Here is a 12307-nt window from a genome sequence, read left to right on the forward strand (position 1 = left end):
TAATTCTCTTTATCTAGAAACAGAAACCATGGTATTTTTATATTTACAGCTAACTCTCAGTAACAGCTAAAGCCAAAAATAAATTAGGGTTATCATTATCAATATTATATAGTGAATGCTATCATTTAAAATAAATCTTATCTATATTTTATGTTCAATAATATCCTAAACCTAATAGCAAGTATCGCAACCAAGATTTTATTAACTAGGTAACGCTACGGTCGAATTCATTATTTTCCCTATTATATAATTATTATTTAGACCGTCATAAATATTTTATAGTGTTTTTAATATTATTGGGTACTATTCCTCTTAAATTCAAATAAATCCAAAGTAAATTATATCCAACATTATAAAAAAGCATGTAATATATGTGTTTATAATTAATTAATTAGCAACTAAGCACGCAAGTTGACAGGCAAAACTCGCATGAAAATCGGTTCGCTCCGATTCGTGCGATAATCGCACGTTCGAGAAGAAATGTCATACGAGAACCGGTTTAGACGAGTCGAGAAATGTTATGGAAATATTTCCCGAAAATTCAACTCTCCGTCTAAACTATTTCGCCTGGCGATAATCGCCTGGCGAGTATCGCATACGATACTCGTATGCGAGTTTTTATTTCTCGCACCAATGTAAACGTTTTCGTACGATAATCGCCAGGCGATTATCGCATACGATAATGTCATACGAGTTTCTCGACCAAAACGGGCGAGAAACTCGTACCATCTAAATGGGGCTTAAGGGTAAAAAAATTATGATAGAAAGTTTATTTTATATGTCGGTGTATGATGCATTTTGTCCAGCACTGTATGTGACTGTTATGTCCTGTATTTCTCTAAAACTATTGTATAATGCATCCGATGGATAGCAAAGCTTTGACAAAATTTGTCTTGTTGGTATATTCTCTAGCCTGCATGAGAGTACCTTTTCCATTTTTGTTTGCGAGCAAAGAGTTTCGACATAGAGAACATTGTGTTTTTTTTTTAAACATTTAGTTAGGACCCAGCCACAAACATATTGCGCCTGCGTAGACGAATTGGCATTGTTTGTCGACTCTGATGTTAATGATTCCATAAGTTTTTCGTTTATTTGCATATCGTTCTGTTTTTTTAAACTTTCTTTTTTTTATTTTCGTCTAAAAAAAATCTAAAGTTTGCAAGTATGAATTGAAATCTTCTTCGCAATTCGCGTTGATTGCCTGTTGGGAACTAAAGTTATTTAACCCTTAATTTGGCAAAGTCCGGTGGGACGGACAGGTGATAATAAAAAATATTTCGCTTTTTAGGTAGAATTTTATTTAATTTAACATATGGAAAGAGACTCTTTTATGATACATGCTTTGTATAAAAATACTATTTGACCACTGTCTACACTCGTTTGACAGTTACTCGTCAAGATGGCACCGCATCAGAAGTCAACTGTTTTTAGCAAAATATTTATGCGTTTTTCTTTTGGTTTTTGTAAGAACAGGGTATTTCTGTTGTATAAATAATAAAATATATTACATAATAGTTGCAAGTGGTTATGTTTTCAATTTATTTCTCAATATCTAATACTCATAATCATCATCTAAACAAGTTGTCCGCCGCACCGGACAGTGCCAAATATATACTAATGTAAATACGATTTGTCCGCCGTGGCGGACTATGCCAATGTTACGGTGACACGTATTGTAACAAATTATTATATTGTTTTGTTTATTATTTTGATTTTCTTGTTTTGGTGGCCTGCTTTTATGCTTAGATTTTTTATTTAATCCAACAGCGTGTGGTGCTGGACCAAGCAGTTAAAATTTTGGCACTTTTAGGTATACGTAGTGCGCGGATATTGTGAATGTTACATGTCGCGCGAGGGGCAATAAACATTAATGAAAACCGGGTAGATCAAAATTTATAATTTCTTTGTCTGCCCCGAACATTGATATAATTAATTTCGGGTAGTTTTGTGTTGTTTACATCTTCGACGACATTTTGCTGGGACATCACTGTCACATCAGTCTGTCGTAATCACGGCCTGTGTAATCTGGCCAAAAAGTCGGAAAAAAGTTAAAATTATGATATTTGACTATAAATATGTGTCAGTTTGATTTTCATACAAAATTATTATATTTGTTAATTTTTAAAATAAATATATGTTAAGAAATACTTGTTTATTTTAAATGACCGTATGTTTGGCAGTGTCCGCCTCAGCGGACATATTAATTTATCCCAATATTTGGCAGAGTCCGCTGTGGCGGACATATTTTTTTTCCAAAACTAATAAATCTAGATTTTTTTAAATATTTTTCGGACGCTTTAAAAACACCTGTAATTCAATATATTAAGTAAAATCGGAAAATTTATGTCACCAGAGTCTCTGCCAAATTAAGGGTTAAGAGCAGAGATTTAAATGAACCTTCAAAAGTAGTGCATGTTGGCGAATTGTTTCGTACTCCCAAGCTTCTAATATTTCCAAAAAAGTTTTCAACCGGGTCCTGATTAAAATTTCTTGTTAACATGCTATCTAGAGAATATTTTTGGCTAAGAATTTTCCAGATGGCTTGCATTCCCTCGATAGTTTTAATTAAATTTTTTGTACTAGGAATATTTGTTTCGACGAGTCTAATTTTGTTTCCTATCTTCTTTTTTGATAAAAATTTAGCATTTTAAAAAAAGTTATTGCCTTTCGCCACAGTTCATGGTGCTCTGATGTTTTGCGCACAGCTCCTCTATATAATTTGCCATTTGGCACATGAAATGTACCAGCATTCAAGCTAACGAATAGCTTATCAATCAAGAGAACAGGATTTATTAACTGTCGACATTCCTCGGGCAAGAGTCCTCTGGCAACGAAATGGTCTGTTGTTGTAGCCACGCTATGACTAAAAATCTGGGCAGCCATCTTCACTCTCATCTTTTTGAAGGCTTAGTTTGTGAAGGCTCCTGAAAATAGACAAGGAACAAAATTAATACATTAGTGCTAAAATAATATTACATTTCAGCAAGAACACTCTGATATGTACACTACTAGTGAGGTAAGTGAGGTCATAGAAAAGGAACCCTCTCAGGAAAATGTAAAAAACCTAGTGTAAAATATTTTGTTTCGAATTAAATAACAACTGTTGAATTGCATTAACAATATAAATAATTATCCCTGAAAAACCGACATACAATACAGGTCGCGCTAATTTCTAAAAATCCCATACACCTGCGATAGATTTTACATCAATTGCTGTTAAGAAACGGGCTCTGTGTGTTTGATACGCGATTGACATGACATAGTTTTGACACTTACTTAGTGTGAGTTAATTGTAAAGCCCGTTTCTCAACAGCAATCGAAGTTAACATATATCGCAGGTGTATGGTTTTTTTAGAAAAAATACGAATTTAACAAATCTAACTTTGCCATTCTGTTTCCTATAATGGACCTAAATATATGCCGAAGTTAACGGAATTCAATAAAAACACACAATTTTTTTATAAATTTTGCAATACAAAAATGGTTTAAAAAAATTTTTACATTGTTAAAGATATTTTTTTTTTGTGTTTGATTCTGTTTTTCTACTGAATGTTATGTTTTTTGAAGATTTTTCCTTATTTGAACTTGAAGTTATATTCATAAATAGTGCAACAAAATAATATGCCTTCCATACAAAATGGATATATCAATGCTGATATATATCCGATATACTATATCATAAATATCCGATACTTTGATATTTATTATAAATATCGAATATTTTCGAACCCTGGTAATTATGAATGCTGACTTACCTAAGCTCTCCGCGTGTTTTATCGGCTTCATAAAGCTGTTCGAAGAACTCTCATTTTATAATTTTATCATTTTGGCTTGAATCTTTATACTGTATATCTTTGTTTAACAGATTATTTCGTAATCCTTTGATAAGATGGGGGACATCGTAAAGTGGAATAATTTTGGCTCCTTCGACTTCGAAACATTCCTCCCGCCATTGTTTTCCTGCCTTTATATACATTTCTCTAGTGTCTTTAACGAGACTGTTTATAGCGCTCACGTTCGTTGCCCCTTGATCACACACCGTGCATATCACTTTAAGGCCAGTTTTGTGTATAGCCTTCTTTTATAATCGCCTTTACTTTAATTCAATCGTTTTCAGACTTTGTGTGAAATAGTATGCCAGAGGTTGTTTGAAATTCTTTTTTATACCTTTTACCATGAAAACCATGGCATGGTTGGCGATTTTTAATTTATCATCGTGGCTTACAAAACCTTTCAGTTCATCTGTTCCAGGGTTATATTGAACATGAGGTGTCAGTGACATTTCATCGAACATTAAAGTGCACAATCGGTCTTCTTCAATGAGCTCATCAACAGTTTCTTTTAATTTTTCAAAAATGCAATTGTTAATACCTGGCAATATTTTTATGTCGCACAAGTTTTTCAATGATTTTGCTGATGATAATTTAAAATATTTATACAATAAATTATAGCATTTAGGGCTTTTCTTGAAAATGGATAGCGCCAATACTTTTTCTTCCATGTTATATCTTCTTCCTTTTGGTTTTTTTGATGCTTGGCGTTATTGCATGCCCGTAAAAATGCGGCATGATCGGCTCATATTTTTTGTAAATCTTGCCATATCGTCAGATCTATGTAACAGGTTAGAAACCGTGGCGAGTCTTGCTTTTTTATGTCCTGCCTGTTTCACTGACTTCCTCAACTTGTTCTTTAAACTTCTGATGTCCTTTTGTGCAGATTTACTTTCCTTGTGCAGGAACTGTGATGAACCTGCAGTTATAAATAAGAATTAGGAAAAAATTACTTATTATCAAAATTAATAATTCAATGACATATGGACAGGCAGACATGATGAAACTATATGGGTTCCGTTTTGTACATTTTTGCTACGAACCCATAATATATGACGACCGATCTGGTGCGTAATGACCCTAAGGCCGTTATCACAGTATCCGACCCGATATCGGATGTCGGATGGATTTCAGTAGAAAAAACCCAATATGGCGCCTGTAATTAATGTATAGGATATCGGTCCGACATTCAATATCGGATCGGATAATGTAATAATTTTTAAGAAAAAAAAAACCGCCGCCTTTGGGGTTCTGGTGATTGATATACATATTGGTACCAAATTTCAGCTTTCTAGTGCTAACGGTTACTGAGATTATCCGCGGACGGACGGACGGACGGACGGACGGACGGACAGACAGACACGGCGAAACTATAAGGGTTCCTAGTTGACTACGGAACCCTAAAAACATTATTTTGTTATAAAATCGTTATTTTTTGTATGAAAAGGAGCAACGATTTTTGCAGAAACGATTAACACGGAAATGATATACGATTTGCCCTAGTCGCTAGGAGCAAGAAGAAGTATTGCATAGATTTCATCGAGGAAACCGGCCACTTCCCCTTCTCTTCATATTCATATTCGTTTATTGCAGTCATGTACATGCATTACGTCTAGGACTTATGACTATGTTACATGGACCCGGGTAGGGTAAAGCAATTTAGTACATACTTATAACTTATAACTAACACTATCTACTCGCACAAATAAATTTTGCCTGCACAACATATTATTCTAACAGTTAAATATTCAGTCGTAGTAAAATTTATGTCAAACTTAAGTTTTAATCAGCATTATTAATATAAATTATTTAAGTATAGGCAGGTACAATAAGTTTAGGTAACATCATAGATTAGCGTCGTTAAGAAATTCGTTCACAGTGTAGTAGCACTTATCAATTAGCAGCTTCTTAAGATTATTTTTAAAGGCGGTTGGATTTGTTTCTAGTTTAATTTTTCCGGGAATTTTGTTAAAAATATCTATAAAACGGGAATGAGGGCTGTTTCTATGCATTTGCAAGCGCGACTGTGGTATTGCTAGTCGGTTCTCATGCCGCGTTTTCATGGTACGGTTTGGTGCGTCCTTTATTTGTCTAAAAAGGTGTGTATGGTTTCGAACGAATATTGCTACCTCCAAAATGTATATAGATGACAATGTAAGCAGTTTTTTTTGAATAAATAAGGGTTTACAGCTTTGTCGGGGGCGGGCGTTAGCAAGAATACGCAAGCACTTTTTTTGCATTAAGAATAGGCTGTGGGCATCGGTACTGTGGCCCCATAGGATCACCCCGTATCTTAACCATGCATAGGCGTAAGCAAAGTATGCTGTGAGGGCAGCCTCGTAGTCAGTATTTACTTTTAGTATACTTAACGCATAGATAAAACTTGATAGCTTCGACTTTGTGTTTTGGATGTGAACTTTCCAGTCGACGTTAGAGTCGATCGTCAGTCCTAACAAGGTAAATGTGCTAACTTCTTCTATTTTCTTGCAGTCTTTAAAAAGATTAATTTCTAGATCTTGCTTTTGCCGCGGTTTAAATTGTATAACTTTTGTTTTCTTTAAGTTAATATCTAGGCTATGATCTGTGAGCCATTCTGAAATCGCGTTTATAGACTTTTCTAGTTGGTTATTACATTCAAGGCTAGAAGAGCATTCTAGAAGTATTGAGATATCGTCCGCGAACATGACACATGTAGTATTAAGGGCCCTTGGTAGGTCGTTCACGTATAATAAAAATAGTACACATCCTAAAACGCTTCCTTGAGGAATTGATGTCTTTATATCACGGATATTAGATGGTACGGAAAGGATCTCGCCTGTGTCGGTATTTGTGTGTTCTATCTCCACGAATTGTTTGCGGTTATTTAGGTATGAGGAGAACCATTTATGGGCTATACCCCGTACCCCACACTGGTACAATTTATCTAAAAGTATTTTATGTGAAACTTTTTCATACGCTTTTGTTAAATCCAATAATAGGCCTACGGCGTATTTTTTGTTGTTTATAATGTTAAGTACGCTTTGTATGTAACTATAGACAGCAAGGGTTGTGGAGTGGTTTTGTCTAAAACCGTGCTGGTTCTCATCTAGTATTTGATATTTATCTAAAAAAGAATATAATCTATTTGACATTATTTTCTCAAAGATTTTTGAAATTGTAGGTAAGAGAGATATTGGTCTGTATTGGCTTATGTCATCCTTTTGCCCACTTTTTTTGTATATAGGTTTTATTTTTGATACCTTGAGTTTGTCGGGAAATATCCCCTCACTAAATGATTTGTTAATTAATAAAGTTAGAGGGCCTACCAGTTCAGTTGCGCAAACTTTTAATAAGCAGGTAGGTATATTGTCGTAACCAAAACTTCGTTTATTTTGAAGACTGTTTATAGTTTTTATAACTTCACGCTCTGTGACCGGGCGCAGGTACATTGAATTGATAACGGGCGTAGGTACCGGCCGGCCCGGTTCCGTCGGTATGTTGGCATTGTTGCCGAGAGCAGGTGATATACCTACGCTCGCAAAGTACTCATTGAACGCATCAGCTATAAGGTTGGGCGAATTTATTATAGATCCGTTGATATTTATTTTTAGATTTTCGAAACGCAAGTTTGAGTTTTGTCTTTTGGTAGTATCTTTTATTATGTCCCACATGGCTTTAGTTTTGTTCGGCGCTTTATTCATTTGGTTAATGTAGACCTGTTTTTTTGACATTTTAATGCATTTTTTAGAATTTTCCCGTATTTTTTGCAGTAATTACTAAGTGTTTTATCTTTTATTTGATTATTAAGTGTTCTTAAAAGTCTTTTATTTCTACATGCAGTTTTTATGCCGGCGGTTAGCCACGTTTTTTTATTAAATTTCGATTTTACCTTTATATATTTTATTGGAATGACATTGTGGAGAATTTCTTGTAGCTTATCATGAAATATATTATAATTCACATTAGTATCAAAATTTATTGACATTAACTCATACCAATTTACTTTCTTCAGCGCTTCTTTAAACAATTGTATATTTGTGTCGCAAAATATTCTTTTGTAAGTAAATTTTTCAACCGCTTTGCGCACTGTACACCGGTAATTATATGAGTATAACACACTTCGGTGGTCAGATAAACCGTTTTCTTCTACCTTTATTGTACAATCAGAGCAGTTTGAAAATATTAAGTCAATACATGATTCAGAATTGTTATTTATCCTAGTTGGCTGCTTAACAAGTAATTTATAATTATAGGAGGACATTTCAGTTAGTAAATCTTGAGAAACAGTATTATTTTTGAGCATATTTATGTTAAAATCTCCTCCTATAACTATACGCATTTTTGTTTCTTTACATTTAATTTTACATAACATTGTATTCAACGTGTCGAAAAAAGTAGTCATATTTCTATCTGGCCTATATATGTTAACGATCATGAGGCTATATTGAGGTATTTCTATCGCACAGCATTCTATGTTACCTTCAATTGATAAGTCCGCTATGTCCTGTCTATCGATGTAGTTAATATTATCCCTTACGAGTATCGCCACCCCGCCACCTGGGCGCTCTCGTCGGTGGTATGCTGCAGCAACTTCGTATCCGTTTATGTGGATTAGATTTTTTTGCGCTTCAGAAATCCACGTCTCCGTTAGGCATATAGCTAGAAAGTCGTTATCATGCACGAATTCTTCAAGAAGATGAGATTTATTTTTCAAACTTTGCATGTTTTGGAATAATAGATTAATTTCTTCCGAATTACTTACGAAAAAAAGGACCATTTTGCAGATCTATATTATTGTTGTTCTGTTGGGCGGTCTGTGATCCATTCAGGGTTTTATGTTGCGTAAGTTCAATAGATAAATTTGTACTTTGCTGCTCGTGATTAGAGTTGCTTGCTTTTATTTTATAACTATCATTGAATAGGTAGTGATTTGCCATAGAGTCCACGGTATATTCTTGACCGTCGATTATCAGTTTTTCATTTCTTATAATGGCATGTCTGCCGCTGGCTCGCGCTTGTATCAAGCCTTTTCTCAATGTTTTTCTTTCCAGTAGCGCTTTCTTGTCCAAAACAGTCGAGATTGCAATTCCAGTGTTCTTGAAATATTGTTTATTTTGAAGTATATAGGTCGTTACCCTCTTGCTGATAAATTCGACGAGTACTGGACGCCGACGCCCCTGTTTACCTAATCGTTTTATGTCTTCGATATAGCTGTTTACGTTCACTTCTAATCTGTCATAGAAAATATTCGTAATTCGCTCATATAGGTCATGTGACGTTTCATAGTGGTATTCGGTTAATCCGTAAATAATAATTTTTTTGGCGTTACTATCGACGGGCTCGTTGTTGGTGGACAATTTCGTAAGCAGACGATTTTCTAAGTCACTTAATTCAGATTTTAAATTTCGTTTTTCAGATTCAAGTGACTGAATCCTTGTGTTTGCTTGATTAATTAGGTTTTTTAGTCGTTCATGTTCCTGGTTCATATCCGTTAATTTTACTTCAACTTCCGCCCTTAGTTCATTAATTGCGTTAATAACTTCAGATTTAATTGTCTTTTTTAGGTCTGTAAGCATATAATTGTTGTTAGCCTCGAATTTCATGTCCAAAAGGTTCGAAATGCTCTCCAGCGTGACAGGTTTTGCTTGTAAAGAAATAGGGTTTGGCCCGTAGGTGCTTGGGGTTGCGTTGACGCGTAAACTAGTTTCCCTTAGGGTTTTGTTAGGGCTTACATAAAGAGTATCACCTTGCAGGTCGTTTTCGTCTAGTAGGTGGTCCACGGACATGTCCAGTTCGCTTAATGATGCTGATAGTTTTTGACCTGGTGGTGTACTGTTGTTATTTTTCCTATATGTTATGTTAGAACACTCTGAGCAGCGCCATGAGCGTTTGATTTCATAATTTTGAGCCATATATTTCGCCGTAGTTATAAGCAGGCATCTGTAATGGTAACATTTTTTGCAAACTGTGCATTTTAGTATTTCACTTTGTTCGATTATTTCAGAACATAGTGCACATTTTTCCATCTTGAGGGTATGCTTTTTTATTTCGCCGTGTGTAAGCAGGACCGCTGCACTTTAGTTTGAGTATGCGCGACAAGGACAACTAACGGCCGCGATAACGGCCGGTCAGCTGTGCGCTATGGCGTTTAATTGGATTTTATTTCATCTTAGTTATTTCACCAAAATTGCACTTTTCAAAGATAGTTCACGAATAATATTTAGCAGGTCACATACTTCACGTATCTAGATTCCACTTTAATGCAAATATCACTTAGGGCACAACTAATTTCGTATATTTTGATTTTATTTGAGCGGCGATACAAGGTACGTGTGCGCGCGCGATCGCGCTCTTTGTGGGGAGTAGTCACGTGCGATTTCATGACTATTGGGGTAAATCGGATCAGTTTGACCCAAGGAACAATTTTGCCAAGCAGCGTCGCCACAGGCAAAAGTGCAAAGTCGCTGGCCTTACTTATCCTACTGGTCACCAAACACAAATATGGCAAAGGGAAAATGAGCATAGTTTGAAAATTATAAGTTCTAGCTAACAAAGACAATATTGTAGGGAATTTTATAGAGAATATACTTCTTTTAGACGTTATTATTGTAGCTTTTACGGTTTTCATGGAAATATAAAAAAACTGAAAACAGGGATACAAAAGTGGGGGGAAAGAGGGGAAACATTGACAGCTCGGCGTGTTTCTACTTCTATTTTTTCTTATAACCCTATAAGCTACATACATGCCCTATAAGCTACATAAATTTCATGCTTTCTGCCAGACGGGACTGGTTAAGAACTCGTACTAAATCGCATATCAAACACACAGAGCCCGTTTCTTAACCGCAATTGATGTAACATCTATTGCAGGTGTATGGGATTTTTCAAAAAAAAGTTACGAAATAAAAAAAACTAACCATGCTATTCTGTTTCCTATAATGGACCTAACCACAGATATAAACCATAGATCAAGCAAACGTATCTACTTAGCGTGTCAAATGAACTCAGTGAAATCCACTGAGTTGTCCGTCTTTACTCGCAGCTTGCAGCTTTCGGGCGTCAATTTTTGTAAGTTGAAGTCAACCAAAACATAAAAAATGCCTTGTTACGTGATATTCAATTGCAACAACACAAAAATTATGAACAATCAAGAGCCTGAGACATATTCAAAATTACAGGCAAGAATCAACTTCAGTACAAAATTTGACACGCTCGGCCCCTATACAAATATATGAATTTGTTTCTTCTATCTAAATTAAGTTCTGTGGACCTAACTATATGCCGAAGTTAACGGAATTCAATAAAAATATGGTGTATAATTATTTACCCACCTTCAAAATTCACACATGCCACCGGGCATGCTACTTTTTGCTCTGGTGTAATGTAAAGTGATGGTCACAAACCTTTTTATATATCTTCCAAGGGTCAGTCTCCTTCAGTTTCTATCCAGCAATTGACAGCCAAATAGCAAATAACTCGACTTTTCTTTCCGGATGAGGAATACCGTGCATGGGTGCACCTGCAACATATGTGGTGGTAAACCGTCTTGTTTAATCTTATAAGAAAAATTATAAATATCCAAAACGCATAGGCCAAGTGTATGCACCACAACGCAATAAATATGAAGAAATAATTACCACGCAAATGGAAAATGTATCAAAAACTACTTTACTTACCCAAATCCGCACAGCTGAAAATGCAATACCGTTTATTTCTGCCGGGTTCACTCATTTTTAACAAGAAATTAACAAAATCACAATTTCGAATTTGAATTGAAAAAAAAAAAATGGAACATTTAATTTTTATTTAATAAAGTGATAAAAAAGACATCAAAAATAATAAACTAATAAATAAATAATAAAATAATAAACCAAGTAAATTAACCTAAAAAAAATATGACTTTTGTAACGCCATTTTTCCAAACGTTTCGTTTTACGGTGGGCATATTCGGACATTGTTTGTAATAAGTAATAAATGTTAATAATGATAATTCTAAAATACTGATATTTAACTTCTCAGTAAAAAAATAATTTTTCAATAAAAATCTTTGTTACAAAATAACATTAAATGTTCTGTGCTTGAAATGGAATATTTCATATAGAAACTTTTAGAAACGTATTTTAGTGACCCCGCCATCTAGTAGCTATAGTTGAAAGTACCAACTTAAGAAATTTTGGTACCAAAACTTACACGATGTAGCCACTTTCTATGCAAAAAGGGGCCTCTTCTAAGTTTCCTGCCCCTGGTTCCGACCACATAAGATAACGCGGTACAATAGTAATGGAGAAACAGACGGAAACCTCTGCAAGCTTATTATCGCCTAGTACAATGTCTGACTCTGGAGCGTTGAACAAGTCACAATCGGAGTCCGATTTGAGACCAGGAATGCATGACAACAGCAATGATCCGTTGAACTATGTCACTACGCGCTTTAAACGTAAACATAATGAAGACTTTTTAGGCGACCTGGAGCAGTTTAAAAAAGAGATGATGGCTCT

General features: G+C 35.0%; 1 long non-coding RNA gene across 1 annotated transcript; it reads right to left on the reverse strand.

The window, feature by feature from the left end:
* Positions 1–2294: 2294 nt before the first annotated feature.
* On the reverse strand, positions 2295–12046 carry LOC125227167. Its single transcript, XR_007177145.1, has 4 exons — positions 11486–12046; positions 11213–11328; positions 3756–4749; positions 2295–2924 (listed from the first exon to the last, which is right to left on the reverse strand). It is a non-coding gene; the product is annotated as an uncharacterized LOC125227167 (long non-coding RNA).
* Between the last annotated feature and the right edge of the window lie 261 nt (positions 12047–12307).

This window comes from Leguminivora glycinivorella, chromosome 6 (assembly GCF_023078275.1).
Source record: "Leguminivora glycinivorella isolate SPB_JAAS2020 chromosome 6, LegGlyc_1.1, whole genome shotgun sequence".
NCBI classification, from domain to species: domain Eukaryota; kingdom Metazoa; phylum Arthropoda; class Insecta; order Lepidoptera; family Tortricidae; genus Leguminivora; species Leguminivora glycinivorella.